Source organism: Antechinus flavipes, chromosome 2, assembly GCF_016432865.1.
Source record: "Antechinus flavipes isolate AdamAnt ecotype Samford, QLD, Australia chromosome 2, AdamAnt_v2, whole genome shotgun sequence".
Taxonomy (NCBI): domain Eukaryota; kingdom Metazoa; phylum Chordata; class Mammalia; order Dasyuromorphia; family Dasyuridae; genus Antechinus; species Antechinus flavipes.
Window position 1 is genome coordinate 279,149,008 of NC_067399.1, and position 13,698 is coordinate 279,162,705.

Sequence of the window (13,698 nt, forward strand, 5' to 3'; positions counted from 1 at the left end):
TAACCTGCTAGTCAGTGGTGTATTCTCACCTCATGGCATATTCCTTTAATGGGTTTTTGCAAACTCCTTTCTTTGGTCCTTTCCTAACCTTAGTGCTCTCCCAATCTATTTCACATTTGCCATTGGTGCCTCTTATTTAGGTTTATTTAGAAGAGGTTTCAGACAAAATAAGAGGTATTATATGAATATATATATATTCTAAATAAATCTACTTTTTGTCAAAGGAAATAATCACTGGGAATTTGTCACATGTTCATTTCAAACTAGGAATTGCTACCCTGACTTCATCATATCTGTATGCATGTGTGTGTGTGTATGTGTGTGTTTATGTGTGTGTGTGTGTAGGGGAAGATTTAGAGCCCATCTGAGCTTGAGACAAATACTTCTTAGGTATATGAATTGATATTTTGAAGATGAAAAACAATCTCTAGAAAATGAGATGTACTTGGAGGAACTTATATGGAGGAACTTACCAATAATAAGCTTACCAATCTTATCCTCAACAAACCTTTCTGTCAAAAAATGCTGAAAAATTAGAATACTTTTCACTAGTGAGAGCTGGCAAAATCCAAACCTACAAAAGATTACCAAGAGCTTCCATGACTATGCAGGTTGCTCCTCACTTCTAGAATATATTGTTATTCATCAGTCATTTCAGTCGTGTTTAACTCTTCATGATCCTATTGGGAGTTTTCTTGGCAAAGATACTGGAGTGGTTTGCCATTTCCTTCTCCAGCTCACTTTACAGATGAGAAAACTGAGGCAAACAGTGTTAAGTGATTTGTTTAGGGTCACACATCTAGTAAGTGTATGAGACTGAATTTTAACTCATGAAGATGAGTCTTCCTGCATCCAAGCTTGGCATTCTGCCCACTGCATCACCAACTGCCTCCAGCTGCCTAGAATATACTCCCTTGATATGTTGGCTTCTTAGAATTCCTAGTTCTCTTCAACACTCAAACTCAGGAGCCACCTTCTATATGAAACCTTTCCTGACACTTGCAACTGCTAATTCCCTTGCTAATTTACTTTTATATTTACCCTGTATATATTTTGGATTTATACATATCTGACTGCCAGGTGATACAATAGAGAGGACTGGAGAAAATCTGAGTTTTTCTTCTGGCCTCAGACACTTTATAGCTGTGTGATCCTGGCCCAGTCAATAGGGACAAAAATAATTATCTCTTACCTTGTAACATTCTCGTAAGAATTTAAAAATAAAACCTTTTTAAACCTTGCAATACTATATAAATGCTAGGTATTTTGGGGGTCACTTTGTCATAGAATGTATACTCCCTGAGAGTAGGATCTTATTTTATTTTTGCCTCTTTATTATTAACATAGTTTAACATAGTGCCTGCTACAATGTATGCTTAATTAAAGCTGACTTGAATTGAATTAACTGTAAAATAAGTTGGGTTGAACTCCATGGCCTCTGGTTATTGCTCTCAGTTTATGACGCCATGATCTTATGAACATTCTCATAAACCGAGTTCAATCTTCCTTTGCATCCCAAAATATATAACTCTAGAAAAAAGTGACGAATGAAAAATGAAGAAAACCCAGGTGAGCTTATAGTAGCAGCCACATAGACTGGCATCAGTGAGACAATGGGCTCAGAATAACTCTATTGCATTCCCAGAATGACTTTTCCAAAGACTTTTGTGAAACCTACTTATCTGGGTGGCTCAGAATGCAGAGCACTGGAAGTTTAGAGTTCAAATCTGACCTCAAGTACTGATTAGCTTTGTGACCAAGGGCAAGACACTTAAATCTATGTCTTGGGGACATACTTTTATGTCACTTCTACCCTAAAACAATGACCTAGAACAAAGTATCACATCCATTCCTGCTCAAGTTCTAGTACAGGGGTCTCTAGAGACCTCTTTCTGCCCAGTTATTCAATCTCTTTACCAAATTTCCTCATCTTTACTGGTAATACCTTGGTCTTCTTTGAAAACAAAGGACAAACAACGACAAAAATGAGGGTGATAACAGCCTACCAATGTTGTTGTGAGGATCAAATGAGATAATATTTGTAAATCACTTTGCTAACCTTAAAGTATGATGCTTCAGAAAAACTTGATTTTAAATTCAAACAGCCACTTACTAGCTGTGTGACTCTGGACAAGTCAGTTAGCCCTATTTGCCTCAGTTCCTCATGTGTAAAATGAGCTGGAAAAGAAAATGACAAACCCTTTCAATATCTTTGCCAAGAAAATTCCAGATGCATTATAAAGAGTCAGAACCAAAAAACAAGATATTAAGAGTTGGACATGTCTGAAAACAATTAACCAACAGCAAAGCTCTCTATACATTCTAGCTATTATTATCTCAAAGAGCTTATATTCCACTGGGTAGAACAATATGTATGACAAATTAAATGAAAAGTATTTTTGATGGGTTGGAGGAGAGTACCAGGAGAGAGTATAGAGTCAGGAAGAAACTTGTGTAGAAGGTAGAATTTGAGTTGTTTGGAATGGAGTTTGGGATTCTAAGAGGTAGAGGTGAGGGAAGAAGAACATCCAAGTGTAATGGAGCCAACTGAAAAAAGACATTGAAGTGAGAGATGGAATGCAGAATGCATGAGGTAGGAATAAAAAAAAAATCATTTTGGAAAGAGAGATTAGAAGCAGATTGAGCTAAATAACACAAATAGAAAAATGTGTTATTTATCAGAAGGGAGATAGACTTATTAAAGTTTCTTGAGCAGAAGAGTAACATGATTATATTTATACTTTAAGAAAATTTTTGTATTAAAAAATGAGGCCAATTATATTAGCCTCAGAATTCAAATCAACCTACATTTATTAAGCATTTATTACATGAAGAGTGCTGTGGAAGATCTAGAAGGAGGTATAAAGTTTCAACAAGAAATGGTCCTTGCCTTCATGAGTTTATAATGTAGTAGATTTCACTGTGCCATCTTCTATATGCATGTATGTCTGAGATGTGCATAAATAAACAGAGCTGTATTGGAATATTGATAGCAGCTGACATTTATAGAGCTCTTTTCAGATTTTCAAAATGCTGCATGCACATTAACTCATCTCATCTTTGCAACAGCCCTATGGGTTAAGTACTATGTGTATTTTTTTTAAATCCTCATTTTACAGATGAGAAAATTGAAGTTCAGAATGGGTAGGGGATTTGTCAGTGATCCCACAGCTGGTGGGAGTCAGATGCAGGATGTACACTTAAGTTTCTCCCAACTTCAGATCCCAAGTATTCTTTCTATTTTACCACACTGGGGAAGATGGCAGATACAGAGTCCCCATGCAAGGTCTTTGGGGTTTAATGACATGATTTTCAGGCAATCTATCACTGATCGCATTTTTATCTCTCTGCAGAATCATAGCAAAATCTTCTAAATTTATTTATTTATTTAATATTTTTCACCAGTTGCATTTAAAACATTTTTTTACATTTTTTAAAAAGATTTTGGAGTTCTAGTTTCTCTCTTTTATCCCCATTCACAATTAAGAAACTACACGTGAAGTTATGCAAAACATTTCCATAAAAGTCAAATTCTGAAGAAAACATAGATCTCCCACCCTAATAAAAATAAAAACCCTAGAAAAAAATGAAGCTAAAGTAAAGAGAGAAATAAAAAATGCTTCTATTTATATTCAGATTCAATCCATTCCTTCTGTGGATATGGATAGGATTTTTCATCGTAAGTACTTCAGAGTAGTTATGGATGTTTGTACTACTGAGAATAACAATGTCATTTATAGCTGGTCATCCCAGAACATTGCTCCAAAATCTTCTAAGAAGGCTTCTACCATCAGTGAAAAAAAGTCCTAAGTGGACCCAGTTGATGGCAGAAAGGTTGTCTTCTCTAGCTGTGTGATACTGTGATCTAGGATACTATATGAAAAAGAGTAACTACTCCTTATAGTACAATCAGAAGAAATGATGATGAGGCATTTCTTCCAGGTAGAAATGTTTTTAGAGGAAGTGAAACAAGTTGTTGGAATGAGAATTCATAACTTTGCCACAAAACCTCTTTTATAACAATTGCAGAAAATATGCAAAATCCAATTCTGAGTGGGAAAACCTAGAAAAAAATAACAGGGAATAAGTTTTCCAGCCTAGAATAGCTTAAAAAGATAGATAAGTTTGTGGAAATTGGGGTAGGGACTGCTCAGGAAACAACACCAGTTTGTGGTGGTTCTACTGGCTTGTGACTACACCATTAGCAACGGGGAGCAACCCAGTGTTCAAATTTGGTAAAGAGATTGAACAACTGGGCAGAAAGAGGTCTCTAGAGACCCCTGTACTAGAACCTGAGCAGGAATGGATGTCATACTTTGTTCTAGGTCATTGTTTTAGGGTAGAAGTGAGCAATCTTAATCATCAAGGAGCAAAGAAGATCGGGAGCAGATCAGGAAAGCTCTAAATAGGCCTTTTTCCAGATCACACTATATTACAAACACTGGAAAGTTATAGATTCCCAAATCAAGCTGTGAAAGCAGCAGAAGGACAAAAAAAGATGCTATGACCAGATATCCTACAGCCCAATACAACATAAAATTCAAAGTTGAGAAATAGGCTGAAAAAATGAGCAAACAAACAAAAGAACCTGATCATAAAAAGCTACTATAGTGAAGAGAAGCTCAAGAAACAAACCTTGAAAAAGACAACAACTTAAAAAATACACAAATCCTCAAAGGAAAAAATGCAGGTTGGACATAATTTCAGCAAGTATTTCTAAAAGAGCTAAAGAAAGAGAAAAATAAATAAAAGAGGAAAAATATTTTAAAATTACATAAGAGTGGTTAAGGAAAAATTGGGAAAAGAAATGAGAGCTAAGCAAGAAAATTACAAAAAAAAACCCATCTTGGTAAAAAAAAAAGTATAAAACTATTTGAGAAAATAACTTCTTAAAAATCAGAATTGGTCAAGTGGAAGTTAATAATTTTACAAGACATTAAGAAACAATGAAATAAAGTCAAAAGACTGAAAAAAATAGAAGAAAATGTGAAATGTCTCATTGAAAACCAGCTGACCCAGAAATTAGATTTAAAAGATATAATTTTTGATCTCCTCAAAATCCATGAACAAAAAGAGTCAAAACATCATATTTCAAGATATTATGAAGGAAAACTTCCCAGATACCTTAGAACCAGAGAGCAAAGTAGAAATCAAAAGAATTTGCTGGTAACTTCCTGAAAGAAATCCCAAAATGAAAACTCCAAGGAATATTATGGCCACAATCCAAGATCCAAGGTCAAGGAGAAAATATAGCAAGTGGACAGAAAGAAAAAAAAAATTAAATACCATGGAGTCATGGTCAGGATCACGTAGGATTTAACAAATACAACTATAAAAAAGCAGAAGGATGGAATGTCATATTCTGGAAAGTAAACGAGTTAGGATTGCAGCCAACAATAACCTACTCAGCAAAACTGAGTATAATCCTATAGAGAGAAAAATGGATTTTTAATGAAATAGAAGATATTCAGACATTCTTGAAGAAAAGAGCAGAATTAATTCAGAAATTTAACATTCAAACAGAACTATTCTCAAGATTGAAACTTTGGAGCCTTTATAGTCACCTTTTACTTTCCTGAATATAAATAAAAAATAAATGATTGATTTACTGAGAAAATAAATGACTGACTTTTTCCTCATTGACTTGGGTGCTAAATCTATATTGAGGATTTGAGACAATGGTTTTTGCTATCTGTTTCTGCACTATGGAATAACGCTTCTATCCTTTTGGTAAACGAGTTTCACATTAATTTACATGACAATCAGAATTATTGAATGATGCATAATTTTTGTTGCCTATTTAATGAACCCTTCCCCCCCTTCCCCATCTCCTGACAATGTACACTTTTTCAGTAATGTCAATTGGGTTACAAGGACTCTAGGGTAGAAGTGTACAGAGTATAAGAATGTGAGATAAAGGACACTACTTTCATTAGAGGCTTTCTAACTTTTTCAACTCTATTTCTGGGTACCCTTTTACTTACAATTTGAAATTATATATATTTTGTTATCTGTGTCTTTGAGATTACAACTGGCATACCTGGCTCTATAGGGAGTCATCTTTGGGGAATGTGGACCAGAGCTTCTTTGGAAATTTTCTAGGACTCAATATAGAAGAGTCTTGTGTTCTGCGATAAAGCAAACCTCTTAGTGGCCATTGGACAGGAAGAGCTCATTGGATCTTTAAAAGAGAATTACCTGTGATATTCTTTCTCTTTTCCTTTATTACTGTATCCTTGTTTTAAGTCTTTTGTTAATTGTCTACATTGTACACTGAGTACCACTCCGCTTTGGGGAGATCCCAGAAAGTAGCCTAAAGTTTAACTGGTTTCTACCAGGGGTCTGTAGAAAAAGCCAAAAACTGGGAGAAAAGGATACTATTCTCATTAGAGACCAAACTCTACTTTCTCCTTTTTTCCCCCTCCTCCACTTCATCTGATCACCACATTTACTAGAGTTCCTTAGTGAAAAAAAAGTGAGTAGGCAGGACCATAGTCTGTTAGTCCCCAAATGGATTAAAATTGTTAGACATATTTGAAGTATTTCTCATATTCTAAAATTGTAAGAGGGTTTGTGAAGTCAGTTTTCTAAGGGCATATGAGAGTGAGATAATTCAATTCTATTTGACTCACCAAACCTTTAGTAAATGTTTATTCTTTGTATGTATAGAATACTGTGTTATATGCTACGAGCATATAAAGTTTAAATAAAACATAACCCTGCACTTGTAGAACTTAGTCTAATGGAGGATAAGACAATAACAAAGATTGCTATAATATATGGTAAGGATATTTGCAAGACACATGGTAAGTGAGGTAACAGGAATTCTCTGGATGGAGGTGGCATTTGCATTTGCTTTGGAGGGGTAGGAATTCATCAGATGATTTAGTGAAAAATTCATCTTCCTGAGTTTATATCTGACCTCAGACACTAGCTGTGTGATTGTAGGCAAGTCACTTACCTCTGTTTGCCTTAGTTTCCTCATCTATCAAATGAACTGGTGAAGGAAATGGCAAACCACTCTAGTATCTTTGACAATCTGTTCTCCCAATCCCCACAAAAAAGGGATCAAAAAGAATTAAATGCAGCTTAAAAACAACTGAACTAGAAATTCAACAGATGAAGAGTCATCAAAAGATAATTTAAGTTTAGTCGACTTAACTGCTCAATCAGTATAGAATTTATTCATCTCTTCAGGTCTCAATTTCTGAATCTTTAAAATGGGCTTTGCTCTTCAATCATTATAGAAAAAGGAATCAGTTTCAGTAGAAGTCAGATCAAATGGTAGGATGGCAGAAGGACATACAATCACAGCAAAAATTAACATTTGTATAGTGCTTTAAAATTAGAGTACTTAATATCTCATTTGCACCTCAGCAAAACCCTAGGAAGAGGTACTCAGGCATGCCTATCTCCACTTAATGAAGAAACTGAGAACCTATAATTGATGTTTCAGAGACAGGTTTTGAACCTACAGTTTCCTGATTTCTACAGGTAGTATCCAATCCATTAAAGCTATAATGTCAGACTTAGGAACCCAAGTCCATTGAAGATGGGAAGAGGTGTCAGGTGGGTAACCAGGGTTAAGCTTCTCATGCTATTCCTTTCCTGGCTGCAATAGTTACTTAAAATAGCCTTCATGTTGCATGCATTTAAGTAATTTAAATTAGTTTTTGTTTAATGATTGACATATAATATGTGCCCTAGCCAAGGTGTCTCACGATATGTATATTTTGAACTCATTTGACCATGCCAAGATCCATTTTTCATAAGGATTAATGAAATACTATTTTTGTAGCACAGTGAAGTTAATTCGGGTTGGTGAGAATAAATATTGGCAGTAACCTTTGTTTTAGATGTTAACTCATTCCTAGACAAATGCAACTTTTCTTAAAAAACAAAATGACAAAAGCTTAAATATTTAATCATCCATAATGTTAGCCAAATTTTTGGTTTTTTAATTCATATTTTTACTGGCTTGCATGTAGGGCTAGAAATTTAAGCAATAGGAGTATGGTAAAGAAAGAAAATCCTAGAACAATATTATTTTAACTAATATTTGTTGACTATTCATATTGTGGTGTGATTAAAAGAATATTGAGTAAAAGTTTGGTAACCTGAGTTCTAGTTCCTTTTCTGTCATTAACTAACTTTGTGACTTCTAGCAAGTTAATTAATCTCTCAGAAGACTGGAATAAATGATCTCTCCGGTTGCTTCCAGTTCAAATATTTACTGCTTTATAATTCTTTTTTCAGGGTATTGGGAAATAAAAAGGAAAATAACTCAGTCTTTACCTTTAGGAAGCTTACAATCCAGTAGGAAAGACAACAATACAAAATAGCAGTAATGAATTAAAAGGCGAAAAGGAGCTTTGAAATTATTTATTGTGGCCGTACCCATTTTAAAGATTCAGAAATTGAGACCTGAAGTTAGTCCAAGGTCATAAAGCTACTTAAACAACTGGCAAAATTCAGATTTCAACGTAGGTCCTTCAACTCTCAGGCTGCAGCTAATGAAGGAATTGTTTGGGGGAATAGTGCTAGAAAAGTTGAGAAGTAGATCGAAGGATTCTACTATGGAAGACTGGCTAACGAGTGTGGATTTATTCCATAGGCAGTGAGGAATCATTGAGGATTTTGGAACAGAGGAGTGACATGATCAAAGTTGAATTTTAGGAAGATTACATTTTTTTTTTGGAGGAGTCTTTCTTCTGGAGGCCAGATTAGGACCTCCAACTATACAAAGTCCCCATGGCATACCTACAACTCATCTTTCATTAAGAAGCCCACTCAGCAAATAATAGAATGCCTATAGTTTAATTTCCCTTTAGGCCTAATGATTTCTCAAAGGCCTTCCCTAGGCAAATGGGCCAGTTTGCAGTGGTTCTATTATATTGAATTGCCATGATTTCTCTAATCACACACTAGCCAGCTCTGTTTATGCCCTGAAGGGTATGAATTCTCCTGGGATGCTGGAGTTGAGCAGTTTCTCTATTTATAATTATATTTTGTGTGAGTTTTTAGAGCTTAAAAATCTCTGTATACATATAGACATACTTTTAAAGAACAGGTAGTATGGCAAAAAAGAGTTCTGGGTTGATAACCAGAGGACTTGGGTTCAAACCTTGCTTATTTATTTATAATCTAGATAACCTCAGGTCCCAGGTTTCTCATTTGTAAAAGGACGGAATTAGATTTGATGATCCCTTTTCCTTCAAATTTATGATAACATTAAGTGCTAACATTTAATAAAAATAATAATAGTTGACACATATATAATGCTTACTATGTGCAAGACATTGTGCTGTGCGCTTTACAATTGTTATCTCATTTGATTTTCATAACAATTGGAGAAGGTAAATGCTATTATAGACCCTATTTTACAGACAAGGAAATTGAGAGAGAGGTTAAATAACTTGCCCATTGTCACACAGCTTCTAAATATCTGATGTTAGATTCGAAATGAGATATTCCTGACTCCCAATCTGGCACTCTATATACTTTACTACCTAGGGAAAAAAAATGAGGCAGCTAGGTGACAGAGTGGATCGAGTGCCAGACCTGAAGTCAGAAAGATCTGAGTTCAAAACTAGCCTCAGACACTAATTAACTGTGTGATCCTAAGTAAGTCACTTGACCTTATTTGCCTCAGTTTCCTCATTTGTAAAATGATTTGAAGACGTGTGATGACCGTGTACTTTAAAATCAGTCAGAGTCAGGAATTTATTCTTTGTGGAGGTAAAGGGGGATGGCAATAGGAATGTATGCAGCTGCAATATGAACTCAGCCAACAGTCTCTCTGCCTCTTTCTCTCCACCCACCCAAATCATCTCTACGTCGTTTCCTATACAACACATCAAAACTTGCACAAAGAGTGGGCAGGGCCATTTTTTCTCCATGCATATATTAATAAAGTATCATCCAATTGCTATTTAGCCTTACGTGCTTGGGACCTCAGTGCATTAACTCGAGCTTCAGCCCATTACATCTCCTGCTTTTTTTTGTTTTAAAACACAGGTGGTCATGCCATCCTTGACTTCTCAGGGAGGTGAGAGCCCCCAAGGGGATCACCCTCCCTAGCTTCTCAGGAAAGGAGGTAAAAGCACTAAAAAGCAGATGATCTCGCTATCCCTGACAACTCAGGAAGGGAGATGAAAAGCACCAAAGGGAAGTGGGGGTTGCTAGTGGGTTTCTGGGCTGAAAGGTCTTATTAGAAACAGGTATGCACAAACCCATCAGCATGGGAGGTATTACACAAGCATATAGCAATAACACAGAGGCTTTAGTGATGACTCTCCCCACAGTCAGTGCAGGCTCTATGTGGTGTAACAAACATGAATTGTACACGCAAGTAGTGGTATAACAAACAATATAAATCAACATGGTGTTGTAAAAGATTGCCAGAAGTTCTAGAAGGAGAGTATATAAACAACAAAGAAGGAAATAGCAAATCATTCCAAACCATTCTTTAGCTAGAAAAACCCAAATGAGTTCACAAAGAATTAGACATGATTGAATGCCAAAAGAAGAAAAAAGGATCACTAACAAGTAAGGGAAATCAGAAAAAGGCTTAATTATAGAATATGTTTTAAAAGTGGCCTAAATCTGAAAGGTAGACTGGAGGCAGATAGCAAAAAGTTTCAAGATATATTTACAAGATCTGCTGATTCCTTCCTAGAGTCAAAAATTCTTAGTTCTAGGGGTAACTCTGATGGGTTAGGGTTTCTAATACTGTTACAAGCCCCTAATTGGTATACTCTCTAATATCAATCGGTTGGAGACATTAAAGTTGAAACCAATCAACTTTTACAAAAGGGAATTTACTGAGAATGTATAGAAAGAATAGAGATTACTGAATAATTCTCCCAAACAGGTGAGTCCTACTTTTCCATTATAAATACATGAGGTCCCGGACAATGGTAAAGTAAGTTAAAATACTATGTTAATGAAATACATGGATAGAGAACTCCTGTGGCAGAGAGTGCCTCTTTGTTTCCCTGCAAGTTCCTTTCTTTTTTTGGGGAGTCAGCACAAAGTTTGCCCATTGTGTTGCATTTCCCTCCTGGTTTCTACCTTCCTGTGGGAAAAGGTGAAACATTATTCCATCTATCATCAGACTCTTCCTTTCCAGGAAAGAGGAGAAAGGCTATTCCATCAAGGGTCCATTCCTGGTTTCCTGCTTTTGGGGAAGGAGAGTAAAAAGTTTCTTTTAGCTTGTTCTCTCAACAGTTAGTCCCTGACTTAATTGAGGCCCTGAGAAGAATCAATCATGGGACCAATTTCTTATTGACACTAAATATCTATCTAAACTCATTCCTTATTGATTAGCAAATTCCTTTCTAGTCATATCTTTCCATCCCAGTGATTTTTAACTTCCAGTGGGCAAGATTCCAATTCCATACCCTATCCTGCACTTAATCCCATCTAATTCTTCCTTCTCTATTTCTTAATGTTTTATTCTACCCAGTTCGTCTCCAGTGCTCTCTGGAATGCCTGCTCCATGGTAACAGATTTGCTTTCATCTTAAATCTTCTCCCTTCTCATTCCTTCCATTTTTTGTCCTTTACTGTTACTCTTATTCGCTTCTTATCTCTGGGCACTCTGGTTTCCAAGTTTATCATTCAAATGAAACTTGCATTCTCTAAAGGGATTAACAATATCTTAATTGAATAATTTGGTGGCTTTTTCTCAATTTGTATTCCTCTTGATCTTTTTGGTGATCTCATCAGCCCCTATATATTCAACTATCAACTCTATGTGCATGATTTTCTTTTTTTTAAAATTTTATTTTATTTAATAATAATAACTTTATATTGACAGAATCCATGCCAGGGCTGTGTGCATGATTTTCAAATCTACTTATGCAACTCTAATCTCTCTGCTGAATTTCCAACTATTTTTCATCTTGAACTAGATGTCCCATCAACATCTTAAACTCATCAGTTCCAAAATGGAACTCATATTTCCCCCCCAACCTTCTTCCCTTCTAAACTTCCCTCTTACAGTCAAGGACATCACAATTTTCCCAGTTACCCAACCTGTGGCATCCTTGACTCTTTTCTCTCATCCCCCTTATTTGATCTGTTGCCAAGACCTGGTGATTTTAGTTAACTTTATAACATCTCTTTCAAATAATGTTCTTCTTTCTCTGACATTACCACTACCCTGGTGTGAGCCCCCTTTGCCTCATAACTGGATTATTACAATAGCCTACTGGTTGATCTCTCTATTCTAATCTTCTCCACTCAGCTTCTTAAAGTGCATGCCTGACCATATTACTCCCTTACTCAATTGATTCTACTTGTTCTTTATCACCTCCAGGATCAAATATAAAATCAAAGCCCTTTATAATTTGGCTCCTTCCTACTTTCCCACTATTCTTATATTTTATTCACTTCCATAAATACTACAATTCAATAACACTGGCCATCTTGTTGTTCTTTACACAAGAAACTCCATTTTCCAACTTCTGAAATTTTTATTGTCCATCCTGTATAATCAGAAATTTTCCCTTCTCATCTCTATCTCTAGGATGGCTTCCATGGCTTTCTTCAAGTCTGAGTTGAATCCCATCTTCTATAGGAAATCTTTCCTGACCTCTTTTAATTCTCATGCCCTCCCTCTATTGATTATTTCCAATTTATCTTATATATAGTTTATTGCTACATAATTGTTTGCATGTTATCTTGTCATTAGAGCTTCTTGAGATAAGGGCCTTGTTGCTTAGCATAGTACCTGGCACACAGTAGGCACTTAATAAATGTTTATTGATTGGCTGACTCAGGAGGCAGCCTCAGCATTAGATGAGTTGTTTCCTTACTCAGCTGGGCTGATTCCGTCTAAGACCCAGTATCTTGATTGATGACTCAGTCCATTGCTGAGCTGGGTTGATCAAGTTGTCCAGATGCGAGGATGCCCCTCACCCCCAGCGATTCCTGCCACTGAATCTGGGACTCTGGTTATTTGTGAAGCTTAGATAGATTTTTTTGGATTTCTTGGTCTTACAGGCTAGGTTAGGCACTCTAATCTCAGAAAACTCATTCATCTAAGGTGATGAAAGAAGAAAAATAACAGAGCCAGAGCCAGCATGTCTTCAGAGACAGGTGGTAGCTAGCTGGGAGATAAGGTAGACTGTCTTTCTGCTACCTGACAGTTTTTAGCAGTCAACCCCACTCAAAAGCTTTCAGGGAAGATAGAGCAAAATTATCTGTTCTAGTACTTTGTAATACACATTCAATTCTGACTCCATCTCTCCTGAGTTATTAATCATTCCAACTCTAAAGTCAGTTAGAAAGTTTTTCATCATCATATAGTACACATTTTGAGTCATCATAATTGACATCAGTTCTGAAGTACTAATGTGTTAGAATGGGAGCAGGTAAGGAATTTTGTATAGCCTTCAGAAAGGGCAAATCTAAGTATGTTCTAAGGACGGAGTTCTCACTGGCCAGTCTTTTCCTCATCCTTTTTGAGAGTTGTCTTATATTAATTTGAAATTGTAACAACAAATATTATAACATTTTAGAAGTTGAAGGAAACATCACCTAGTATATTCTTTATCATTATACTTATTATAGAGGAAGAAACTGAGGTTCAGAGAAATTGTCAAAAGTCACACAACTAATGACTTCAGAGCTGACACTAGAATACAGATGTCTGAATTCTTATTTGTATATTTCTGATAAATTTAACCATTAA